The sequence below is a fragment of the Phyllostomus hastatus genome, unplaced genomic scaffold (genome assembly GCF_019186645.2).
Source record: "Phyllostomus hastatus isolate PE091 unplaced genomic scaffold, TTU_PhHast_1.1 phas_contig_16, whole genome shotgun sequence".
Taxonomy (NCBI): domain Eukaryota; kingdom Metazoa; phylum Chordata; class Mammalia; order Chiroptera; family Phyllostomidae; genus Phyllostomus; species Phyllostomus hastatus.
Window position 1 is genome coordinate 25,081,942 of NW_025333643.1, and position 26,102 is coordinate 25,108,043.

The following is a 26,102-nucleotide window of genomic DNA, read 5'->3' on the forward strand; positions in this document are numbered from 1 at the left end:
ATTTCTTTTCTTCTACTCACTTTGGGTTTTGTTTATTGGTCTTTCTAGTTCCCTTAAGTGTGAAACATAAGATTATTCATTTGAGATTTTCTTTTTTTTTTTGAGGTAGACTTGTAATGCTTTGATTTTCCCTCTTGGGACTTCTGTTGTTTACCTTAGATTTTGGAGTTATTGTATTCTCATTTTCATTTCTTTCAATGTTTTTAAAAATTTCTTTCTTGATCTCACTGTTAACTCATTCATTATTTAGTAACATGTTATTTAGCCTCCATGTCTTTGTGTGATTTTTCAGGGTTTCTTTTTTTTTTCTTGTGATTGATTTATAATATCATAGCATTGTGATGAGAGAAAATGCTTGATATGACTTCAATCATCTTAAATGTATTGAGACTAGTTTTGTGTCCTAGCCTGTCGTCTATCCTATGCATGTTCCATGAGCACTTGAAAAGAATGTATATTCTGCTACTCTTGGATGAAATGATCTGAAGTTAACAATTAAATCCATCTGATCTAGTGTGTGATTTAAGGATGCTGTTTTCTTCTTCATTTTCTGTCTAGAAGATCTATCTACTGAAGTCAATGGGATATTAAAATCACTGACTATGCCTGTGTTTTTGCCAATTTTTCCCTTTATGTCCATCAAGATGTGTTTATATATTTAGGTGCTCCTGTTAAGTGAATAAATGTTTACAAGGGTTATATTCTCTTGTTGTGTTGTTTTCTTTATCATTATGAAGTGTCCTTTTTTTCTCTTGTTATACCCTTTACTTTAAAGTCTATTTTGTCAAATATAAGTATTACTGCTCCACTTTTTTTCATTTCCATTTCCATGAAATATCTTTTCCATCCCTTTACTTTTAGTCTATGTATATCTTTTGTTCTGAGTTGAGTTTCTTGCATACATTATACATATGGGTCTTGTTTTCTTATTCATTCAGCTACTCTATGTCTTGTGATTGGAGAATTTGAGCCACTTACAATTAAAGTGATTATTGATAGGTACATATTTGTTATCACTTTATTCTTTCAAATATGTTCCTCTTTCCTTTTCCCCCTCCCCTCCCCCTTTCTTCTTCTTCTACTACTACTACTACTACTACTACTACTACTACTACTACTACTACTACTACATACCTCCTTCTTTTTCCTAATGAAGACTCTTTTACATTTCTTATATTGCTGCTTTGGTGTTAACAAACTCCTTTAGCTTTTTCTTGTCTAGGAACCTCTTTGTTTTTCCTTCAATTTTAAATGATGGCCCTGCTGCATAAAGCAATCTTGGTTGTAGGTCCTTGATTTTCATCATTTTGATTACTTCATGCTAATTCCTTCTTTCTTGAAATGTTTCTGTTGAAAAATCATCTGAGAGTCTTATGGGAGCTTCTTTTTAGGTAACTAACTATCTTTCTCTTATTGCTTTTAAGATTCTCTCTTTGTCTTTAACCTTTGTCATTTTAACTGTGACGTATCTTGGTTTGACCCTCTTTGGGTTCTTCTGGTTTGGGACTCTCTGTGTTTCTTGAACTGTGTATCATTTTTTTCACCAGGTTAGGGAAGTTTTGGGTCATTATTTCTTTAAATAGGTTCTTGACCCCTTGCTCACTCTCTTCACTTTCTGGTACCCATGTGATATAGATGTTGTTATAGTTAATACTATCCCAAAGGTTCCTTCAACTGTCTTCCTTTTTAAAAATTCTTCTTTCTTTTTGCTGCTCTGATTGGGTGCTTTTTTCTACCCTGTCTTCCAAATCACTGATTTGATCCTCTGCTTTATCAAACCTACTTTTTATACTTTCTTGTGTATTTTTCATTTCAGATGTTGTATTCTTCATTTCTAACTGGTTCTTTTTAATGGTTTTTATTCCTTTATCATGTAGTTATCCCTAAGTTTTTATTAGCATTCTTATAGCCATTTTTGAATCTGATAAATCACCTGCCTTCATTTTATTTAGCTGTTTTTCTGGAGATTTCTCTCATTCTTTTATTTGGGGCTTGTTTCTTTGTGTCCTCATTTTTGCTACCTCTTTACCTTTATTTCTAATCATTAAATAGATAAGCTATGACTACAAAAAATAGTCTTTGTGGGGTGGCCTTATGTAGTAGGTTTACTGTGGAGTCCAGTGGCATGGTCTGCTTCATAAACTGAGCTGAGCACTTCTGGAATCTCCCTTGTATGAAGTGTTTTGATCAACCTGGTCTAATTGAGTCCTGATTGCTATTGGCCTATTTATGCACAGCATTGAATATTTGGCTGGCTGAATGTTAGGATCAACCCAGACCACAGTGTATGAGCTGCTCTGCTGGTGATGACTACATGATGCAGAATGTACCTCAGCAGAGTGTGTTTCCTCCTGAGAACTCCCTTTGTATATGCTGCTTATGGAGTTTATTGGATACTACTCTGAAGTTGAATGAAGCTGGCCACTGGATATCTTTGTTCAGGAGTCTCTTGGGAGGGACTCTAGTATAGGCCAATGTCAGACACTACCTATGACTTTTTCTGAGTAACACGTTTGGAGTTACAAAGTGAACTACAGCTTGTGGCTGACTTTTCTGGGCCTGATGTGTGCTGAAATAACCAAACTGTGTACCCAGGATGGCTTTTACCAGCACAGGGCCCTGGGCCAGGTCAACAAAAGTCCTAAGGCACCCCAAGATCTGTCTTCCCTGTCTCTGCCTGCCAGTTGCTTATTAGGCTCAATCACTGAAAGCACCTCTGGCAGCACTGGAATTGCATGAGGTAGGGTCACAGTAAGTCACCAGATAAGGGTGAGTGGCATTCACCAGTTTGATGTAGGTTCAAGTTTGGTGACAGTGCTGGGTTTTAGGCTACTTAATAATTGTCTCAGTGTATCCCAAGTCTATCTGCCACCCACTGGGTGTTCACACATCTTTGTGGTAGGGTGAGGTTTCATGAAGTTATCAGATTAAAGCCAGCAGAACTTATGAGGTGCAAGCTGATCAAGATTTGGCTGTATAAAGGGACAGCTCTGCATGGATAGGGCATGTGAGGGTAAAATGGCTCCCATCCTAGAGCCACACAACACAGTCTTTCTCAGATTTTGCCATGAGCCTAATCTCAGCAAGGCAAGACTGCTGGGATTCAATAGGGTAGTGTTAGATGATCTGTGAGTATGTGCAAGTCAGGCTTTGGGGAAGGTAGGTGGACTTGTCCCTATCCCAGAGCCACACAAGACAGTCTGTCCCAGATTCTACCCAAGCCTTGTCAAGGTGGAGCTACCAGGAGTTGGGAGCATGGGGTGTGCTAGGAGCCTGGAGAGTGGTGCTAGCAGATATTCCATGGGGAGAGGAACCACTCAGGTTCATGAGAAAGTGGCCAAAATGGTCCTCACCCCAAAGTTACACATCTTGGTTAGTGATGCCTCCTGAGTCTCCCAGGTCTCTACATGCTGGCCCAAGCAGCTGACTATTCAGCATGGTGCAGCTTTTCAGAGTGGGGTGAGAGGAAGTCCATAGGGTGGAGCTATTGCTTTCCCCCAGTTTAATGCTATTCCATCCAAGAAAGATGGCATCTGTAGTGTCAACACTGACTCAGCACAGGGATCCTGGAGGCTGTCCCTCTAGCTGTCTCCTTAGAGCCACAAGTCCCAGACTCTCCTCACTGACTCTAGTCCACTCCACCATCCCTTTGCAGGAGCCCAGGGTGAGTAGTTGACAATGAGGCATTGTACACTGGTACTTTAAGGGGGCACCTGTTTATCAGATTCCTGTTTTTACCCGAGACAGAGTCCCCATTAATTTTCATAGCCATATGATATGTAGTCACTCTGTGGCACTAGGCTGGGGAGCCTGGCTTGATACCTCATGCTCCTAAGGGGGAAAATTTGCAACTGAGATACCCCTCTGAAACCTCACTTGCCACCCCATTCATGTTTCCACCCTTCCTACCAGTCTTCATGTGGATTCTTCTATTGTTTCAGTATTTGGATAAAGCTCCAAAACTTCAGTGTGTTGATAAAGAAGAGGATAATCCAGTTAGTAAATACAAAAGCAAAGTAAAACCAAACAAAAGGAACTGAAAGAAAACAAAACAATTGGACACTAGACATCAGTTTTATTTTGTTTTGTTTTCATATAGCTGACTTTTGAATGAATAGATGTCACCAAGCCCAGATCCACAGTTGAGTGAATGTGAAATAAACCTTTGGGGCTGTTGGAGTTCCTGTCATTTTCTCCACTGAGTCTTTGTTAAGATTTTAAAAGACTCCCTAGATTATCAATATTTACACACACATACACACTCCATTATACATTGCTAAGATACTTCAAAATCATAATTAGGTAACATAAGAGTTAGAAAATAACCTAGCAGTTATGTAGACAAAGATTATATTACCACTTTATTTTTCTCAGAGCATCGCCTGTCAGGTGATGACTCATTCACTCGTTTGATCTTCTACCACATTGTTTTGGACATGCTTAAACTGGACTCCTTCTCTGGCCTACATCAAATTTCCTTAATCAAAAAATAGGCTGACAGTGACCAGAGTGGGGAGGGGAGGGAATTTCAGGGGAATAGGGTAAAGGGTTTGCAGGAACAATTATGAAGGACACATGGACAATTAATGGGGGGTGCTCAAAATGGGGGGGAGGTAGGGAGGGCTGGAGTGTTGGGCTGGGGTGGGGGGAAAGGCAAGAAACTGTACTTGAACAACAATAATGAAAAAAACACTGATCTGCTGCTGACCTAAATTCTCCTCTATTCATAGTTTTCTTTATTTCAGTCAATTGCATTTACATCTTTCTCATTCTTTACATCAAAATTCTGGTGTTACCCTCAACTCCATTCCTTCTCTCAAATTTCAATTCAACCTGTCAGTAAAGGTACTTTATTCTAACTTCAGAATATGTTCAGACTCCAACCACTTCTCAGTACTTCTCCTGATGCTACCCTGTGTGAAACCATTATTTCCTCTGAGGTAATTTATTGCAGACACTTAAGGTGGGTCTCCTGCTTTCATATTTGCCCTATGCAGTCTCTTCTCCACAGAGGGAGAAAAAAACATAAAATGGAAAGTTACTTAGATCTTGTCACTGGTTGGTCTAAAATGCTCATTGGTTTCATGCCTCTATCAGGGTCATAGTCAAAGTCCTCACAATGGCTCTACACAATGTTCCTTCCCCCTTTCCCCTGATATCTCTATGACTTCTGCCACGCTCTTCTTTGCTTATGCTTCTACATCCACACTGGCCTCCATGCTTTCCTTTCAAAGAAAGACACACTTCTATGTGCACTGGCTCTTGCTCTGCCTGGAATCTTCTTCCCCAAATGCCTACATGGTCTACATCCTTGCCCCTCTCAGTCTTTGCTCAAATATATCCTCACAACTTCTGTGAAGATTCACCTGATAGCTTATTTATTTTAATTTTATCTCTCTCCCAGCACTCAGATCTTCCTTATTCTTCTCTGCTTTTTGAATAGCATTTGTTGCCCTTTATTGCATCATAGTATTTACTTCTTTATTATATTAAGCTTATTATTTTTTTCTCCTAAGTAAAATGTAAGTTCCACAAGGCAGATATTTTCATCAGTTTTGGTTCATAATGTATAATGGCACAAAGAAGGTTTTTAAAAATATTTGTGACTGACTGAATAAATAAAATAAAAATTTAGGACCCCATGAGATACAGACCATTCTCTCCACACAACCTTCAGACCTCTGTTGAAAATGAATGTTTTTTCTTAGCTTCAGTAGTCCTGGCCTCTTGAATTGGCATAACTCTATTGGCCATGGGAGTTGGCCTGAAGCCCATAGCCCCTGGCTAAACCTCCTGACAATAACCTAAGAAAGTAGGAGTTTTTATTATATCCTAATTCATCAAGAGAGAAAATAGAAGCTCAGAGAGGTTAAGTGATTTGTCCAGTGTCACATTGTTATTAAATGAAAAAGCTAGGATTCAGACTCAAGCAATCTGGATCTATAGCTTATGCTCCTAAGCACTGTCCTGTACTCTTATTTATGTCTCTTCTTTTTAGAGAAATGTACACAGTTATCTTGGGATGTAACTGTTAAGGAACAATATTCTCAGATATGGAAGGCACTTTCCTAAATCTATTGTAAGACATGAGAAGTTAATTACTTTTTTGGTAGCCTGATTCATTACTGATGAGCTAAAATTCTTAGACTTCCCCCTGATATTTAGCAGAATGCTGAGAAATTTAGGGCTAGGGAAGAGCACCTGGATTGTTTTTCATTTTGTGATAAGTTACAAAGCAAGGTAAATGTGTTTTCCATAGAAGAGCCATTCAGATGTAAAGACAGTATGTTTTTCCTGGGTCATCTCTTTTCCAGTCTAATTGATTGTCAAAAGAAATGGTGCTGCTTTGGGCTAGGGCAGGACTATCACTGGTGGAACGCTTATTTTTATTTAAACAGCCCAGTATCACAATAGTCATTCTGGCAGCTCTACCACCTGCCAACACAGAATGAGTTTATTGTCAACAACCCCTCCTACCCCCAGACCTATTTCACACACACCACAGTGCAGTCACAACTCTTGAGTCTGTTTTCATAGCTGCCTATTTTTACTTAAGTATGGACTGTGAATTTGTCTCTGTTACTTTCTGTATTGTTATATTTCAACCTTCATTTCGTCTTATTAGAAACTTTCAAAATTCCAGTTATCTCATTGAATATTTTTTAAACTTTTTAAATATATTTTACTATGCTATTACAGTTGTCCCATTTTCCCCCTTCATTCCCCTCAACCTTGCCACAACCCCTCCCACCCACATTCCCCCCCTTTAGTTCATGTCCATGTGTCATAAGTTCTTTAGCTTCTACATTCCCCACACTATTCCTGCCTTCCCCCTGTCTATTTTCTACCTATTGTCCATGCTACCTATTCTCTATATCTTTTCCCCCTCTCTCCTCCTCCCACTTCCTTGTTGCTAACCCTCTATGTGATCTCCATTTCTGTGGTTCTGCTCCTGTTCTATTTCTTTGCTTAGTTTGCTTTTGTTTTAGGTATGGTTGTTATTAACTGTGAGTTTGATGTCTTTTTTTTACTTTTCATATTTTTTACCTTTTTTTTCTTAGATAAGTCCCTTCAAAATTTCATATAATAAGGGCTTGGTGATAATGAACTCCTTTAACTTGGCCTTATCTGAGAAGCACTTTATCTCCCCTTCCATTCTACATGAAAGCTTTACTGGATAGAGCAATCTTGGATGTAGGTCCTTGCCTTTCATGACTTGGAATACTTCTTTCCAGCCCCTTCTTGCCTGCAAGGTCTCTTTTGAGAAATCAGCTGACATTCTGATGGGAACTCCTTTGTACGTAACTGTCCCCTTATCTCTTGCTGCTTCTAGAATTCTCTCCTTCATTTTTATCTTGGGTAATGTAATTATGATGCACCTTGGCATGTTCCTTTTTGGGTCCAACCTCTTTGGGACTCTCTGAGCTTCCTGGACTTCCTGGAAGTCTATTTCCCTTGCCATATTGGGGAAGTTCTTCTTTATTATTTGTTCAAATAACTTTTCCACTTGTTTTTCCTCTTCCCCTTCTGGTACCCCTATAATTTGGATGTTGGAACATTTAAAGATGTCCTGGAGGTTCCTAAGCCTCTCCTCACTTTTTTTCAATTCTTGTTTCTTCATTCTTTTCTGTTCGGTTGTTCCTTTCTTCCTTCTGGTCCCTTCCATTGATTTGAAACCCAGTTTTCTTTCCATCACTATTGGTTCCCTGTGCATTATCCTTCATTTCTCTTAACGTAGCCTGCATTTGTTCATCTAATTTATGACCAAAGTCCACCAATTCTGTGAGCATCCTGATCACCTGTGCTTTGAACTGTGCATCTGATAGGTTGGCTATTTCTCGGTCGCTTAAAAAACTGGCTCTGGGGCTTTTAACTCTGTTTGAGCCATCTTTTTTTATTTTATTTTATTTTTTTCCTTTGTTCTGGTTGTGCCTGTTACATATGAGGGGCGGAGCCTTAGGTGTTCACCAGGGCGGTGCCCTCCATTCACTGGGTTGTGACATTATAAGTGTGGGCGTGGTCCAAGAGGGGACAATGGTGCTTGCTCTGATCTCTCTAGGACTTCAGTCCCCTTTGCTGCTTCCCACAAGCAAATTGGGTCCTTCTGGTGCTGGTTCCTGGGCGGGTGGGTTTGTGTACTTTCCCAGGCTCTGTGAGTTTCCCCAAGGAGCCTCCTGTGGGACTAAGAGAATCTCCCGGCTTCAACACCCACAGGTGTTTTCTGTCCGTGCCTTTAGGCTTTGTTTCCCTGCTCTGGGTCTCTGAGTTGCGAAGTTTGTGTCACTGCCCGTTTTCGCTTAGTTTCTCTGTGTGCGAATATGTGGCTGCGTCTCACTGGGTCTGCTCGTTGCCTCCCACACCCAGGGTCTGCCACCCGTCTGTCAGCTGCCCCCACGTTTCTGGGGTCTGCCAACTGCTGTCTGAGCCCTGAGCGGCCATGTCTGCCAGCCACTGCTTTTTTCTGACGGTACCCCTTGACCCCTCTCCTTAGGCCTCTGACTCCAGCCCTCCTTATTGGTCTGTATGTATGGTATTCAAACTTCTGTTCGGTTCATTTCTCTCTGTTCTGGTTGTTTTTTGTTTGTAAATTCTTGTTGTCCTTAGTTTTGGTTGCGTGAGGAGGTACAGTATGACCACCTATGCCTCCATCTTGGCCAGTAGTCTCATTGAATATTTTAATTAGATTTCACAGTTTAATATTTTTGAGTGAATAGAAAAATCTACACATGAATTTCTTTTTGCAGTTTTATAACTTTATTTGACAATCAGCAACTAGTTCTCATCCACATTAACTCTTTGTAGATTTTTGAAAGTGGTAACAGACATATAGGTAACAAACATGTAGAGTTCATTTGGTGTAACTTCATTCATTTAATTACTTTTTCTGGACAACACCTGGATAAGGTATGGTACATCTCTTATTCCTTTAGCTCAGACAGCTTTGTTGAGCCTGGTGTCAATGAGCACATCTGGAGTTTCCATGTCCTTCATGGCAAATTTTTGGATCTGTTTGAGTGCCCGAGGAGTGAGCTTCTTGAAACACATTCCATATATAGGCTTGTGAATGTTGGTGTGTTCTCTGGTCACTACTTCATTGATGGCAGAACAGTCCTTGTTTTTCTTACCACCCTTCTTGTGGGAGCCATTCTGCTGGGCTGAGATTGGAAAGGAAGATATAGATATTTAAACAATAACTCCTAAACATTCCAGGAATAGTGATAGCATGCCAACATTTTATCAGTTGTGAATTTAAGAAAGTTATTAAGTTTATTACATAGGTGACCTAAGAGATAGAAATTCTGAGAAATATATTATTTAGAAAGATAGATAATCTCTGATAGTTTATTGTAGAGTAGTATAGTACAATTTAATTATAAAGACACACTATATTTGTAGGCTATATTCTATATATATATATGGCTTATATTTTATAGAAATATAAATAAATGTAACTTAAAATATTGTAATAGTCACATTTAAAAAAATATTTTTGTAGGAAAATACTTCTTTTACTCATTTACTTGTTTAAAACATTTTCTTGTTGTTCAATTATAGTTGTCTCCATTTTCCCCCATTGCTTTCCTCTGCCCTGCCCATCTCCCTCTCCCACATTTAATCCTACCCCAGTTATCCTTGTCTATTAGTCCTTTACATGCATGTTCCTTGACTTGATCCATCCCCCTGCTTTCCCCTGTTATCACATCCCACTTCCCCACTGGTCACTGTCAGTTTGTTCTTTATTTCCAGGTCTCTGGTTCTATTTTGCTTGCTTGTTTATTTTGTTGATCAAGTTCCATTTATAGGTGAGATCATATTGCATTTGTTTTTCTCCTCCTGGCTTATTTCAATTAGCATAATACTCTCTAGTTGAATCCATGCTGTCGGGAAAGGTAGAAGTTCCTTCTGTCTTTTGGCTGCATAGTATTCCATTGTGTAAATGTATCATAGTTTTTTGACATACTCATTTATGGATGGGCATTTAGGCTGTTTCTAGCACTTGGCTGTTGTAAATAATGCTATGAACATTGGGGTGCCTAGATTCTTTTAAATTAGTGTTTCAGGATTCTTAGGGTATAATTCCAGCAGTGGAATTGCCAGGTCAAAAGACAGTTGCATTTTTAGTTTTTTGAGGAAATTCCATGCCATTTTCCACAGAGGCTGCACCAGTCTTCATCCCCACCAAGAGTGTACTAGGGTTCCCTTTTCTTCACATTCTCACCAGCACTTGTTGTTTGTTGATTTGTTTATGATGGCCATTCTAACTGGTATGAAGTAGTATCTCATTTGGTTTTAATTTGCATCTCTCTGATAGCTGCATTCTTTCATATGTCTCTGGTCCCTCTGTATGTCCTCCTTAGAGAAGTGTTTATTCATGTCCTCTGCCTATTTTCTTTTTTAGAATGGCAAGTATTTTTCTTTTATTGTTCTGGGGATAATTAATAAAAATAAATTTGTATAATTTACATAGGAATTAAATGCCTACAAAATTCTAAAATGACAGGTTTTGAAGCTTAGAAAATTTATTTAACTCCAACACTTAAGTATTGCTAATTGGCCTCACTTCATATATGCCCTTTAGACATGCACCATAAAAGTGTAAATAAGAGGAGCAGAGTATCTTTATTTAAGTGCTGAATTCTAAACAGCATGTCAGTCATGTTCAAAATTGGCAGTACCATTAATTTGCAAATATAGGATCCCTGTAATGTGCCAGGTCTCCAGTCCCTGAGGCTGCAGTGGGGTTTTTCAAACACGTTTTGAAAGTGTAACAAAATCAAACATTTGGCAACCAGTAGCTATGTTTCAGTTTTCCACGTGTCAGTGGCTAGTAGTGACTTCTCCTTTCTCCAGGTAGAGATCTCCAATCCAAACCGAGTTTTTCTGACAACCAGGGCCTACTGACTCCTTTGACATTTTTTAGTTGGATTGTTTGTCTTCCTAGTGTGGAGTCCCATGGGTTCTTTACATATTTTGGAGATCAAACCCTTGTCCGAGGTATCATTGGCAAGTATATTTTCCCATATGGATGGTTCCCTTTTTATATTGATGATGTTTTCTTTAGCTGTGCCGAAGCTTTTTAACTTGATGTAGTCCCATTTGTTTATTCTCTCCTTTATGTCCCTTGTTCTAGGGGACATAGTGCAAATATTGCTGCATGGAATATATGAGAATTTTCCTGCCTACATTCTCTTCTAGAACTTTAATGGTGTCATGACTTATATTTAAGTATTTTATCCATCTTGGGTTTATTTTTGTGTATAGTGTAAGTTGGTGGTTGAGTTTCATTTTTTGCATGTAGCTCTCCAGATCTCCCAGTACCATTTGTTGAAGAGGCTATTTTTACTCGATTTTATGCTTCTGCCCCATTTGTCAAATATTAATTGACCAAAGAGATGTGGGTTTAATTCTGTACTTTCTATTCTGTTCCATTGACCCATGTTTCTGTTCTTATGCAAATACCAGACTAGTTTGATTACAGTGGCCTTGTAATATACTTTTATGTCAGGTATTGTGATTACTCTTACTTTGTTCTTTCTCAAAATTGCTGCAGCTATTTGGGGCAATGTATGGTTCCATATAAATTTTTGAAATGTTTGTTCTATATCTGTGAAATATGTCATTTGTATTTCAATAGGGATTGTGTTGAATCTATAAATTTCTTCTGGGTGTTATGGACATTTTGATTATGTTAATTCTTCTAATCCATGAACATGGTAACTGCTTCCATTTATTTTGTCTTCCTGAACTTCTTTCTTCAGTATTCTGTAGTTTCCTGTGTACAGGTCTTTTACCTCCTTGGTTAGGTTTATTCCTAGGTACTTTATTTTTTCTTGTTGCTAAAGCAAATGGGATTCCCCCCCCTCCAATTTCTCTTTCTGATATTTCATTATTGGTGTACAAAAATGCCTTTGATTTCTGAATATTGACTTTGTATCCTGCTATTTTTTCCAAATTCACTTATTAAGTTGAGTAGTTTTTTGGTGGAATCTAAAGGATTTTCTGTGTGTATTATCATGTCATCTGCAAACAATGACAGTTTTTCTTCTTCCTTTCCAATTTGTATGCCTTTTATTTATTTTTCTTGTCTGATTGCTGTGGCTAGAACTGCCAATATTATGTTGTATAGAAGTGGTGAAAGTGAATACCCCTGTCTTAGGGGAAAAGTTTTTAGTTTTTGCCTGTTGAGTATGATATTGGCCATGGGTTTCCTGTATATGGCCTATGGCCTTTATTTTGTTGAGGTATGCTCCCTCTACTCCCACTTTGCTGAGTGCTTTTTATCATAAATAGGAGCTGTAATTTACCAAATGTTTTTTTTTAGCATCTTTTGATATGATCACCTGTTTTTGTCTTTGCTTTTGTGATGTATTACATTTATTGACTTGTGAATATTGTACTATCCTTGCATCCCTGGGATGAATCCCTCTTGATGATGGTGTATGTTCTTAAAAAGTTTTTTAAAAGATAAAATTAATTTTGATAATCTTAACTCAACATATTCAAAATATCATTTTGTTTCCTGAGGCTACTGTACCAAGTTACCATAAACTTAACAATATTAGTTTATTCTCTCACAGTTTTGTACAGCAAAAGTTCAAAGTAAGGTGTAGGCAGAGTCCCACTCCCTCTGGAGGCTCTAGGTAGAATCCCTTCTGTTTCTCTTCCTGTTTCTCATGGCTGCTGGTATTTCTTGACTTGCAGCCACATCACTTCAATCTTTGCTTTGCTTCCATAGTCACATTTTCCCCCTCCTCTTATATTTATCAAATCTCTATTGGCCTCGGTCTTTTTAAACAAGAATTAAGTATAATGGTATATAATATTATGTTAGTTTCAGGTGTATAGTACAGTGATTCAACATTTGTATAGGTTACAATGTGACTGCCACACTAACTAATCTAGTATTCATCTGTCACTGTGCAAATTTATCCATGCCCCCCATCATTCCCTCCATTCTGGTAATGATTTGTTTGATCTCTGTTTCCATGAGTCTGTTTTTGTTTGTTTATCTGTTTTGTTCTTTAAATTCCACATACATGTGAAATGATATGGTATTTGTCTTTCTCTTTCAGACTTATTTCCCTTAGTATGTACAATACCCTCTAAGCCATATCCATGTTGTTGCAAATGGCAAGATTTCATTTTTTATTGCTCTGTAATACCCATTGATACATGACTGCATATTCTTTGTCTATCCATCACTTTAAGGATGCTCATCATTGGAATTGAATCCTGGATAATTTAGGATAAGTGATTCCTCTTAAGATCCTTAATCACATTTGTTTTATCATGTAAGATGGTATATATTCACTCATTTACCACAGAAAGTAATATTCATAGATTCTGGGGATTAGGATATGGACATATCTTTTTGGGGATCACCATTCATCCCACTACAATGATTATGCTCATGCGTAATCAATATAAAGAATTGCTTTGAGATACTTTGCATTATGTTTTTCTGTACTAAGTGTCTGAAATCTGGTGTGTATTTAACTACAGCTCATCTCAGTTCAGAACACTAAATTTTCATTAGAAATACTTGGTCTGTATTTAGGTTTTTATAAAATTTAAAGTTAAAAAATCAATTCACATATACAGGTACCAAATATATTTAAATTATTCTAGTGAGAAATTGAATATTAGTTTTTTATTTTATTTTACTATTTTTTACCTTCACATTATTTTTACTTTTTATTTATTTATTGGTGTTCAATAAACTTACCCTTGTAAGGGTAATTGTTCAAGTACAATTGTTTCCATTTCCCCCAAGCCACTTCATCCAACCCCAGACATCCTTACCTCCCACCCTCAATCCTACCCCATTTTGGCTTTGTCTGTGTATCCTTTATACATGATCCTTGACAACCTCAAATTTTATTTTTATTGTTTATGTTATCACAGTTTGTCCTGCTTTTTCTCCCTTTCCCCACCTCCACCTAGCCCCACCCTCTCCTCTCCCCTTATTGTTCTCATGTCCAAGGGTTGTTCATACATGCTATTTGGATCCCTTTACCATCTTTTATCCCATCCCCCACCTCTTTTCCAGAAGCTGTCAGTCTGTTTTATGTATTTAAGCTTCTATTATTCTTTTGTTCATTATTTTATTGTATTAATTAGATTCCACATACAAGTGAGATAATGCGGTATTTTCTTTCACTGACTGGCTTGATTTACTTAGCATAATTTTCTCCAGGTTCATCCATGCTGTTGCAAAATGTAAGAGTTTCTTTCTTTCTACCATTGAATAATATTCCATTGTGTAAATGTACCACAACTATTTTTTTCACTCCTTTACTGATGGGCATTTAGGTTGTTTCCAAATTTTGTCTATTGTAAATAGTGTTGCTATAAACATAGGGATGCATATACATTTTTTGCATTGGTGTTTTGGAATCCTTGAAATATATTCCCAGAAGTGGAATCACTGATTTGAAGGGGAGTTTCATTTTTAATTTATTAGGGATATCCCATATTGTTTTCCATAATGGTTGCCCAAGACTGCATAACCACCAACAGTGCACTAGGGATCCCCTTTCTCCACATCCTTGCCAAAAATTCTTGTTTGTTGATTTATTGATGGTAGCCATTCTGACAGGTATAAGGTGATATCTATTGAAGTTTTAATTTGCATTTCCCTGATGATTAGTGATGTTGAGCATTTTTTGTATGTGTGCAGGCCCTCTATGTGTCCTCTTTGGAAAAGTGTCTATTCAGGTCTTTTGCCCATTTCTTAATTGGGTTGTTTGTCTTCCTCACATTGAGTTGTATTAGTCCTTTGTGTATTTCAGAGATTATTCAATGTATCATTGTTCAATGTATCATTGGCAAAAATGTTTTTCTATAAATTGGGTTCCCTATTCATCTTGCTGATGGTTTCTTTACCTGTACAGAAGTTTTTTTAAGTTGATTTAGTCCTATTTGTTATTTTCTGCTTTGTTTCTAGTGTCTTATGAGATAATATCAGCAACAACACTTCTATGTTGAATATCTGAGGTTTTACTCCTTATTTTTCTTTTAGAATTTTTATGGTTTAGTGACATTTTTAAGCCTTTTATCCATTTTGAGTTTATTTTTGTGTATGGTATAAACTGGTGGTCTTGTTTCATTTTTTTCAGGTATCAGTCCAGTTTTCACAGCACCATTTTTGGATGAGACTGTTGAAATATTAGTTTGAAAATTTAAAATTTATTTCCTTGCTCTCATTAGCCACACTTTTGTACTTAGTAGCTATATATGCCTAGTGGTTACTGTATTATATGATGCAGTGCTAGAGCTTGCTTTAATTATTAAGTATTGCTTAAAATACACAAGAACATGTGAACTCATATAATGCTGACACAAGTGTCAGTGGCATTAAGTTTTGTCATTTATGATTATTTTTGAGCACCTATAGTGTGTCAAGACCTGGATCCTACATTGGCTTTCTTATTTTGCCTATGCTTCAGTTATTAAAAGTTAGTATGGGATGATACATAAGGAAACCAATGGGAAGCTGAATGTGAAAATGTTTGCCAATAAGCCAATTTAATCTAAAGTGATTCTGTGCTTAGATCCTTGTTGGGACTTTGTTTTCACCTTTCCATCAAGCACAATATCAATGCCCCTCTAAGTTCCTCTAGTTAACTTCTTTTCAGAAAGTTAAGTTGATGTTCTATAAGATGAAGAAATAAGAGATTGTACTTAAAATGTCAAGAAGTTAAATATAACTGGAAATAAAATGAATAACATTATTAATAATGGAAAACAGTAATGCCAAATCAGTAAAACAAGTTATAAAGATAAAATAAATTTATGTTCAGCACAACTTAGTGGTGTTTTAGGTAATCTATCTTTTACACAGTACATTTTGCCTGAGAGGTTTCCCAGATAAGATGCTGATTGTTTGCCCCTAATAGTAATCCTAGGCTGAATCATACTCTTCTTAGGGAGAGAAAGGATGTCCCTTTTTTAGGGGTTATAAAAACACCACAAGCTAAGCCATATATTACATTATGAGAGCTTAGATTCAATACCAGAAATTGTACCAACAAAAAATAGTGTGGCTTTAGAGATGGTCAGGCTAGAAAAACATGTTTTTTCTATTTGGTTGACATGTATCCATTTCAAACTTTAGAGTTGTTTCTATCCCAACTCAGAAGTCCCTATCCAGAATCAATTCCAGATAGTAGGGGAAAATGTTATTTAAGAGTAGAAATTTGCGTGTCTCAGTTGGGAATGTTTTATTACAATCACTGTTGAAAAAGGATAAATATTCCTTATGTACTAGGGACTGGAATTATCTATATTGAGAGGCTGATGGTAAAGTAATTTTAGTTTGGAATGTCTGGTGACCAATCTGATGTCTCACTGGGCTTCTGATGTAATCCCTCCAACATTTATGTGGTGCTGTGATAACCCTGTTAGGTGCCATGAGAGAATAGAAGTAGACCTTATCACCAAAGCATTGTGATGTGGTGGGCAGTGTGTGAAGAGTTAATAATAATACAAGGCAAGGACAAGTAAGTGTTGAATGGAGGTATGAAGAAGAGGAAAGTACAATGATTCTAACTGAACATTGGGGAGATTTCATTCATGGAGTAGGTGGCAGAGGAGTGGGCCCTGATGAAAGATGAGAATAATTATTCCCACTTGCCAGGTTGTTTGTATTTGAAAGGCTTGTAATAAATCCCAAAGCCTACCATAGAGGAATCAGTAATTTTAAAAAGGTGTTGAATAAACAAAATTATCATGTTTAAAAGTTTTATTTAAAAGAATATATTTCAGCTTCATTGTGTAAACATTATTACAAATAATGCAGAGCTATACTTTTTTTGTCAGAGGGTGAGTTTCAATGATTGTATCTTCTATTACATTTCCTGTAGTCTCTATTTTCAATTTTAATCCAAATACAGCTTGGGCACTATCCTATTGTGATAAACCAGACCATTATTGAGGAGACACTGTTTTCATACTTAATCTCTAAATTATACCTATTTGAATCTTATAGATTTTTCCTTTACTAAGCTGAAGGGTTTATTTACTTATTTATTATTGGGCACATTAAAATTGAGTCTTGCTATTTTTCTTTTATTTGAGATTTCTTTGTCTTTTTAATCTTAAACCTCATACAGGTGTCATCATGTCTTTTCAGATTATTTTTGGATTTGGCCAGGCTCATTTACAGAAAAAAAAACAAGAGTTCAAGTGGTCTGTATCTGAGGCTCATTAGTTGAAACTCTCAAAAGACTTTTGTGTATGTACAGTGCTCTAGAATGTAGATCGATCTCTATAGATGGTAAAGAGCAGTAAAACACAGAGGAAATATGTAAGACACACTACAATTATGAAATGATGGACTATTAGTTTTTATCTTTTATTCCTCATCTCCTCCCTCCATTGTCCTTCACTTAGTGTAAATTGTGGACATCTAGCTTCATCCAGAAGCCCATTCCATCCCACTAACACATCCAAAAGAAACATAAATCAACAGTAGAAGTTTTAGAAGAAAATATAGGCCTTTGTTGACAGCCTCACAGAGGAGATACAAAAGTAATTAGACCTTATAACATGGAGTGAGACTGCTCAAATCCTCCTTTTCAAACAAATCCTCCTTGCAGCTGCCTGTGTCCTTGTCCATGTTTTTACAAACCTTAAACCACTCTTTTCCTAGGCTCTGCCTCTGCTTCCTTCCCCTCTCTGCCTCTGCCTTTCCCCTTTCAGACTCTTCTGTTTCCAGCCCATTCCATTTCTTAAGTACAGAAATCTGTTCCTCTTGAGCCTAATGCTCATACCATTTTACCTAGTAAAGCAAAAAGATCTTCTTTAGCACCCACTTACCTAAAAACTTGAGGGATGTTAACATTTATAAATTACTTGCTCTGTTACCTTTTCTTTTTCACACCTTCACCCTTACTTTTCTTCTCCACTTCTAATTCTTCATTCTATTCCTAGCCCTCCCTGTGTTGAATATCCTTTCATTTTTCCCAAAATTAAGTTGGAAGGAAGTGTATGTATATTTTTCATTATACATATATAATACATATATATGGTGAAACATATATTTGATGATAATTATATATACTCAATGGTCAGTTAGCAAAATAATGCCTCGCCAGGATGCACTTTTACAATAATGAAAATGTGATTAAATTCCTTTAGTTTTCAACAAACATTGATAATATCTTTTTAAATTTTGCATTGTCAGAGTTGCTGTTTGTACAAAAGTGGGGACTCATACATTTTTCTGTGTCTGAGCTTTCATATTCACTTCCTTTTCTGCCAACTTGCTCAGCTGTTCCAATCCTCACTTTCTCTGTTCTCACAGTTGAGGACTCCACTTTTATTTTGAACACCTGACATATTTAGAACAATCTATCTCCAAGTCATTCATCTTTATATCTTTCTTTCAGGGGCATTGATTGACCAAGGGCTTATTTTCAGTTTTATACTTTTGCATGTATGTTTTTAAATCCATTCAAAATGCAGGTATTTAGCTTCTGATATTGAAATGGACTTTGCATTATATGTTAGGCATTTATCTTTTAAAGAAGAACCTTCTCCAACCAATTTTAATATCCCTCATGACAACATAGTACATTTGTGTGCATATAAGCCAATATGATGTGACAATAATTAGCTTATGATTTGCTGGATTAAATTGATCCTGGATACTTCTCCACTAAGGCAATGGATAGAATGGAAAAATGAATACTTAAGAAAATTTTTAAAATAGGCAATATTTATTCTTGTCAATAGAAAGACAAATGCCATATGATCTCACCTATAAGTGAAACCTAATCAACAAAACAAACAAGCAAGCAAATATAACTAGAGACACTGAAATAAAGAACAAACTGACAGTAACCAGAGGGGAGGGAGAGGGGGATAACAGGGGAAAGGAGGGGAAGGGTTGTTAAGGAACATGTATAAAGAACACAAGACAAAGCTAAAGGGAGGTAGGATCGAGGGTGGGAGATGGGGATGGGTGAGGCTGGGGAGAGTGGGGGGAAGGGAGACAACGGTAGTTGAACATCAATAAAAAATTTAAAAAAATAAAAATTAAAGAAGAAAGTATAAAGGGTTAGGGTTAAAAAAATATTAGAGGACATTTTTATCAGTGTATAAACACTGAAATTATAGTTTACAGTCTCCCTTGAGTTTGGTTAGATGAACAAATAGACATATTTAGTTTTCTGATAGCATTTTTCATTTTGGAGTTTGGTATAATTTTTAAATCAGTCCTTTTAATAATATGATAGATAGGTGACAGTGTCACTATAAAACAAATGAAAACATAATCAATCTAAAGAGTATCAAAACAATACAGTCATGAGCCAGGATAGTCATTGTGAAGTGACCCCTCACCTTTGTCCTAGAAACAATAGACAGTAGTGCCTTTTTAGGTATAGCACTGCCTACTTGCTAACCCATGTGTTACCTACCTACCTACCTACCTCTAGTATCCATGACCTTATTTATAAATTGAGCCAAAAAAGTACTACCTTGGGTTTATAGCAAAAATATAGCCATGTGATTTTCCCATAAAGCAAATTTAGATCCTCTAGAATACTTTCTTCACTTGATATATGATAAATGTTAAATATAATAATAATAACCAATTTAAAAGTAATGATAACTAACATACAACACTAATCATGTTCAAGGCATTACACTAATCTCCTTGTGTTAATGTGTTTAATCCCACAAACCAAAAAGAATTACTATTATTAAACTCATTTTACTTAAGCAGATCCCTTTCATGCCCTTGCTTGGTGAGTGAGAACACTTTCTGTTCCAAAATATTAGGCCCAAGGCCCTGTCCTTGTTCATGTGACAGTTTGGAGGAGGGAAAAATGGGAACACTGTAGATTGGTGAGGATAGGAATGCTGAGATTAATGTTTGCCTGAGCAGTGGGCTGAACCTAATACTGGGGGGAAAGAAATAATGTAGGAAAGAAAGGAAAGGGTCATCAAAGAACATGTATAAAGAACCCATGGAGAAAGCCAAAGGTGGGTAGGATGGAGGGTAGGGGTTGGGGGGCAGGGGAAAGTAGTAGTGGGAAAATGGAGACAACTATATTTGAACCTAATAAAAATGATAAAAAATAAACTGCTATCAAATTTAATTAAAAATACATAATACTGTCTTAGAAAGGGAAAATAAAAAAATACCCTACATTCCAAAGCATGTGTATTATTTATTTATTATCATTTACATATCCATCCTGATGATGGGGCCCAGGTTAGAAGCATCTGAGGGCTTAATCACAAATTCTCCTTATTTCCACCTGAAGATTTTGCCTTCAAGCTACCCCCCACCCCCAAATTGAGATGAGAGATCAGGCTGCTGATACAGTAATCTTTAACATTCCCTCTACTCCTCCATGACTCTCGCTCACTTTTTTCCCTACTTTTTGTCTTTAATTGTAATTCTCTGCACAGATTTTTAGAAAATAGCATCACTATGATTTATCATCTGCAATCAGACCTACTTCCCAGAGATTTGTGCTGCAGTCCAGCCTGTTGTCTTCTCAGCCCAATGACTGCCATTTCTTACAGGCAATCTTGAGGCATTTTTCACTTAGCACAAGGCTTCCATTTCACCAGCAATCGTATCCCCATCTTCTGTCTTTTTCAACTCAAATCTACATATATTTCTTCTTACATTTTTCCTTATATTGATTCATTTATATAGTATATTTGGTAAAAAGAACACTCTCTATATTACTATAATATTACTTAGTGACTTATTTTATCACCTTTTTGTTTGCCTTTTAAAAATTTTACCTCCCATTTCTAAGAATACCATCTCAGAGATCCTCTCACTAAATGGCAAAAAAAACAAAAACAAAAAAAAAACCCTGACAATACCAATAACTTGTAAAGATGTGTAACAACTAAGTGTCTGGGAATGAAAAATGGTATGATTTCCTCAGAAAACAGTTTAGCAGTTTTTTAAAATGTGTATTTATTTTTAGAGAGGGGAAGGGGGAAAGAAACCAAGAGAAACATCAATGTGTGGTTGTCTCTGGAGTGCTCCCCAACTGAGGACCTGGCCAGCAAGCCAGGTATGTGCACTGTCTGGGAATTGAACCCGTGACCCTTTGGTTCAAAGGCCAGTGCTCAATCCACGGAGCCACACCAGCCAGGGCAGCAGTTTTTTATTGTCGTTCAATTACAGTTGTCCTCATTCCCCCCACCCCCATTATTCTCCCCTGCCCTACCCAGCCCTACCTCCCACATTCAATCCATTGTCTTTGTCCATGGGTCTTTATACATGTTCCTTGACAAATTAAGCATATACTTTCTATATGACCCAGCAATCCTGCTTCTAGGCATTTGCTCAAAAGCAATGAAATTTACATTCACACAAAAACCATATGTGATTATTGATTGAGGTTCTCTCCACAATCATTGACTAGGGAAAATACTTCAGATGTCCTTTAATGTGTGAGAGTATATAAACAAATCTGTGGTACATCTACACAATGGAGGAGCAGTAAAACAGAACAATCAACTGAAATGTGCAACAACATGACTAAGTCTCAACTACATTAAGCTAAGTGAAAGATGCCAGAGACAAAAGGTGACATCCTATATGACTCCATTTATAGGACACCCTGGAAGAGTCAAAATTATAGGGACAGAAAATTGATTAATGGTGTTCAGGGTTAGGGTTGGAAGTAGGGGTTGATTAAAAAGGGACAGCACAAAGAAATTTGGGAGAAGGGTTGATGAAAATGCTCTATATTGTGATAGGGATATTAGTATATGACTATATGAATTTGTTGAAACTTATGGAAGAGTTCATCAAAAAGAATGAATTTTACAGTAAGAAATGTGAAAATGGTGAATAGAATATAAATCAAAAAGATGCTCTGGCACCATTTATAAGTGACTATATGTCTAAAGTCATGAATCCTGTCACCTATCTGTATTTTGATGTTCTACGTTTTGAGTTGGGTAAAACTATATGAGTCTACCAATTCCTGGGTGTGTCACTATTTGTATATAGGTGACCTTCAGATAAGAAAGGTCTTTTAAATCCCTGCAAGGCCAAACTAGTTGCACAAATATTGGTGAAGGCAAACCCCTTATATTTGTTTTTACTCCTGCTGATCTATGTACTTTGTTACCAAATCTATATTCTTTTCTCCCTAGTAAATATTAGAGCATGAAGTTTACTTTATGGATCCCCCCAAAGATTTTGATTTCTAGGGCAATCCCTCTCAGTTTTTTGCTATTATGTTTCTCAGAATTCCAAAAATGAAATAATTTATTTAAATAAGAAGAATCTAGTCTATGGTAATTTTGACATCCAAAGGGTTTTGAATATTTTCCTATCACATCAGAATTATTTTTTATTCCCTTTGTACAGCTATTCACTTATTAAACACTTATCAAGCACCCCTAAGTACTCCATCCTGGGACAGGACCTTATGCAGGAGAACTGTATCCTGCCCTCTAAAGTCCACAGCTTGGTGGGGGCAGACAGATAGGCAATGGTCATTGCAGCATAACTGCAACAAGTGCACAGAACTGTGAGGAGACAGGGATTCATATTTATTTTTCCTGGGAAAGATCAGGGTAGAATTAACCAAACTGGTGGCAACTTCAGCAAGCCTTAAAGACTGAGCACATTATTTTCAGGTAATGAAAGGTGGGAGAGGGGCACTCCAATGGAGGTAAGAACAAGCAGAGAAGCATGGAGGCATGGACTAGCACAGTGTATTTGGAAAAACACAGGCTATGCTTGCTAGAAGGAACTGTGAATGAAGATGACACACAGGAGGTGAAAGCCATATCTGCAGGGCTACGTACATCATGCTGAGAAGTTTGTGCTTTTATCTTGGAAATTGTGATGAATAACCACCAGTCACAAGTCCCATACCACTCTACCTGGGCATACAGTCTAGTTTCAGGTTGTATAGAAAGCTACCCTCTTGTGGCTACTTTTGAAAAGTGTCTGGGTATTAACTTTTATGTGTAAACTGTACCTTCAATCTTTTCCAGTGACATTCTAATATTCATCAACTTAGAGGATTCATTTTTGGAAGAATATACAGTGCATGCATGGGATTCAGTAAAACTATTTTCAGTTTCAGTTAAAAAATCAGTCTGTACATATATCTTTTATTTCAGTAGGTGGAAGGGGTCCTTTTAAATGGTTGTAGGCTAGGAAGAGACACAGCAAGAACTACATTTTAGGAAGATCACTCAAGAGGCAATCTGGAGAGTGAAGATCTCTAGAAAGATATATTTTATCGCTCTGGAGGCTCAATTTAAGCAAATCCTATTAAGCACCTGATGGGCAGACAGGACAACAGAGGAAGAAAACATTTTCACTGTATTTCATTGTATGCAATACTAAAAAAATTGTGTGGTCTCCCTTTCCCTTGTCTCTATGACAGAGAAATAAGGAAAAGAAAGACAAAAAAATACAAAGAACTTTCTGTATAAATGCATAAAAGCCTGTGGCCATTTGAATTATTATATTATAATGATTCTCAACTGATTGTACCATTAACAGACCACAGAAGAAGCATTAGGATATTCCAGAGCAATGCTGAACTTTGCCTAAAGTATATTTAGCTTGTTGTATTCTTGTTTTGTCTTGTAGGATACTTTACCATATTTTATCATAATTTTAAAGACTGTCAGGATCACATTTAAGAACAATAGGTCATTGAGTGTATAAAGTTTTCCTTAGATTTTTTTTTTAATGTGTCACTTTGGGAAAGTGATGGGAAAGAAGGAATTTAGGAAATTGAGGCAAATAATTAAAAGCTTTTGAAAATTAAGGTTTTGTGTCATGGGAATCTTTAGTGAATGTTGTTGGAAAGGTATACTTTCAGTATAAACATGGTGGAGTTCTCTACTGAGGTCAGTGTAATAATTTATTAAATGTTTTGCTTAATCAGTCTTCTTTCCTGGACTGTAATATCTATGCAATGAGAAGCCACATTTCTCTCTCTGCTTATAACTGAATCAACAGTACATGGCATAAAGCATGGACTTCAGCAGAAACTCAGTAAGTGTCAAGTGTGTGAGTGAATGTTGCCTGGATGGTGACATTATTAATCTAACATCTAAGTGGTTCTAAACAATGCTGAAATTGGGGGAGGATAAGCTAAAATCTGATGTGGGGTAAGATGGTGATTGGTCAAATCTTCTCAGCTACAAGTAGTTCAGTGTAGAGTCCATCTTTTCCAAAAAAGTTATAATATAAATATAGCCATAGAGAAGCCTTATAAAGTGTGGATAGACAGAAGACCCAGTTACAGCACGAACTGTCTGGTAAGGAGTGCAGTAGAGACTCCAGAAAGCTGGCTGAGTGCCCACAGGCAGCAGCACTGGAGGGATAATTAAGCAGTTGGCTGGATTCCCCTAAGAAGAATGGGGACTAAACCCTAAGCTAAGATTCCCAGACTAGAGCACCAGAGCCCAAAAGTACACAGATAACAACCAGCAGCAGAAAGCAGCAGGACTATAAAGACAGATGGCTGGAGAGGAAAGAGCTGTTTAAAGGGCCAACACACAGATTTTCATTTACTGCCACTTTCCCTGGGTTCTGGCAAAAGCAGGGGTAAAGTGGGCTGGTGACACTTGAGGTGAGACTAAGGACTGAAGGTTGCGGGGGAGAACTGAGAGAGTAGATGCTGGGATCCTGGACTGAGTCATCCCACAGAGGTCATCAGCCATCATGCTCAAGCAGACCACTCTCCTCCTAGCCACAGTAGACTGAAGGGAAACAACACTCCTGACCCCAGGAGGGTATCTGTCTTGGCCTTGTGGTTCTTAAGCCTGACTGCTGAGTGCAGAGTGACAATATTAACACTTGAAGGAAACAGCCAGGGACAGCAGATCACTGGAAGTATTGAACAGGCTCCTTAAGGTCAGACAGGGTCAGCATCTGACACCACCAGAGGCAGATCCAGAAGGGGGAAAAAAACAGTAATAAATACAAGAGGCTACCGAGATGAAAGCCACTGTGGTCTTCTGCATGATTTGTGACATTTTCTTTCCTGCATATCTTTTTAACATTCATTTCTTGTCCAGAAAGTTTATACACTTTAAGTCACTCGATTTTATACAATAGCATATTTCAATTCATATATTTTGCCCCTCTCTTCTCTTAGCCCATTTTACCTTCATCTTTCCTCACATTATTTTCATTTCAAATTTTGTTTTCTCTCTAGCTACAACTTGTTTCCATTCTGTACTTATACTATTTCACCCCTGTCCCAACACACAAAACCGATTTTCTTGTCAAGGGTCATTTCACAAATTTTGCCTAGCTCTAAACTACCCGTGTTCTCTCTATACCTTTAAGAATCTTTGCTAGTTGGTTGTGGGTAGGATAGTTGTTGTTGTATTGTTTTTTCAATTTTATCTCTAGAGTTTCACTAATTCTGTACTTCAGATGTCAAATTTTACTGGTCCTCTCTCCTACTCTTTTCTTAATCTCAAATTTTAATTTTCCTTAGACTGTTTTTTTTGTTTTCCATTTCTCTTTCACTCTTCCTTTTTTTTTCCTTTCTTTTCCTTTTTATTTTCTTTCTTCTTTTTCCTCACACCCCAAATTTTATTTTTTTTCCCTCTCTTAGCCTGGTTTTTGTTCCTCACTCTTAGCATACCTCTCCCTGAATTATTTGAAAATCAGAGGGTCACCAGATGTTTCCTTTAGACATCTCTTAGAATTTTCTTTCTTTCTCTTTTCCCTCTTATTCCCAGACCATCTATATTAATTTTAGCTTGTTTAGTGTTGATAGTACTGTGGTGGATCTTTCTCTCCTATTTGGATCCTATATTTTTATTAATTGCTAATTATTTTTCCTTTTTCTTTCTCTCTCTTTGTATTATTTTAATTTCTGTTTAAATTTAATATTATTGCTTCCCTTCTCATACTCCATTCCACATTCTAAATTCCCTTTTTTATCCATGAGGTAAATTAACCTTCTTTCTTTCCATTGCTCCAAACCCACCTCTTATTAGTGCTCCTCCCTCTACCCTCTCAAAATAATTTTTATTTAAGTAGGTCATCTCATATCTGCTCTCCTTTCTTATAATAGTCTTAATTTTGTTATACCCTTATTAATACTGGTTCATTTGCTACTGAT

The 26,102-nt window shown here is 37.0% G+C and overlaps 1 protein-coding gene and 1 pseudogene across 2 annotated transcripts in view; one reads left to right on the top strand and one right to left on the bottom strand.

Moving 5' to 3' along the window:
• The window catches only part of TAFA1 (TAFA chemokine like family member 1), a 640,413-nt gene that overhangs the window by 39,221 nt on the left and 575,090 nt on the right, over positions 1-26,102 (top strand). The gene's annotated exons all lie outside the window — the stretch shown is intronic.
• On the bottom strand, positions 8,773-16,414 carry LOC123814478 (annotated as a pseudogene).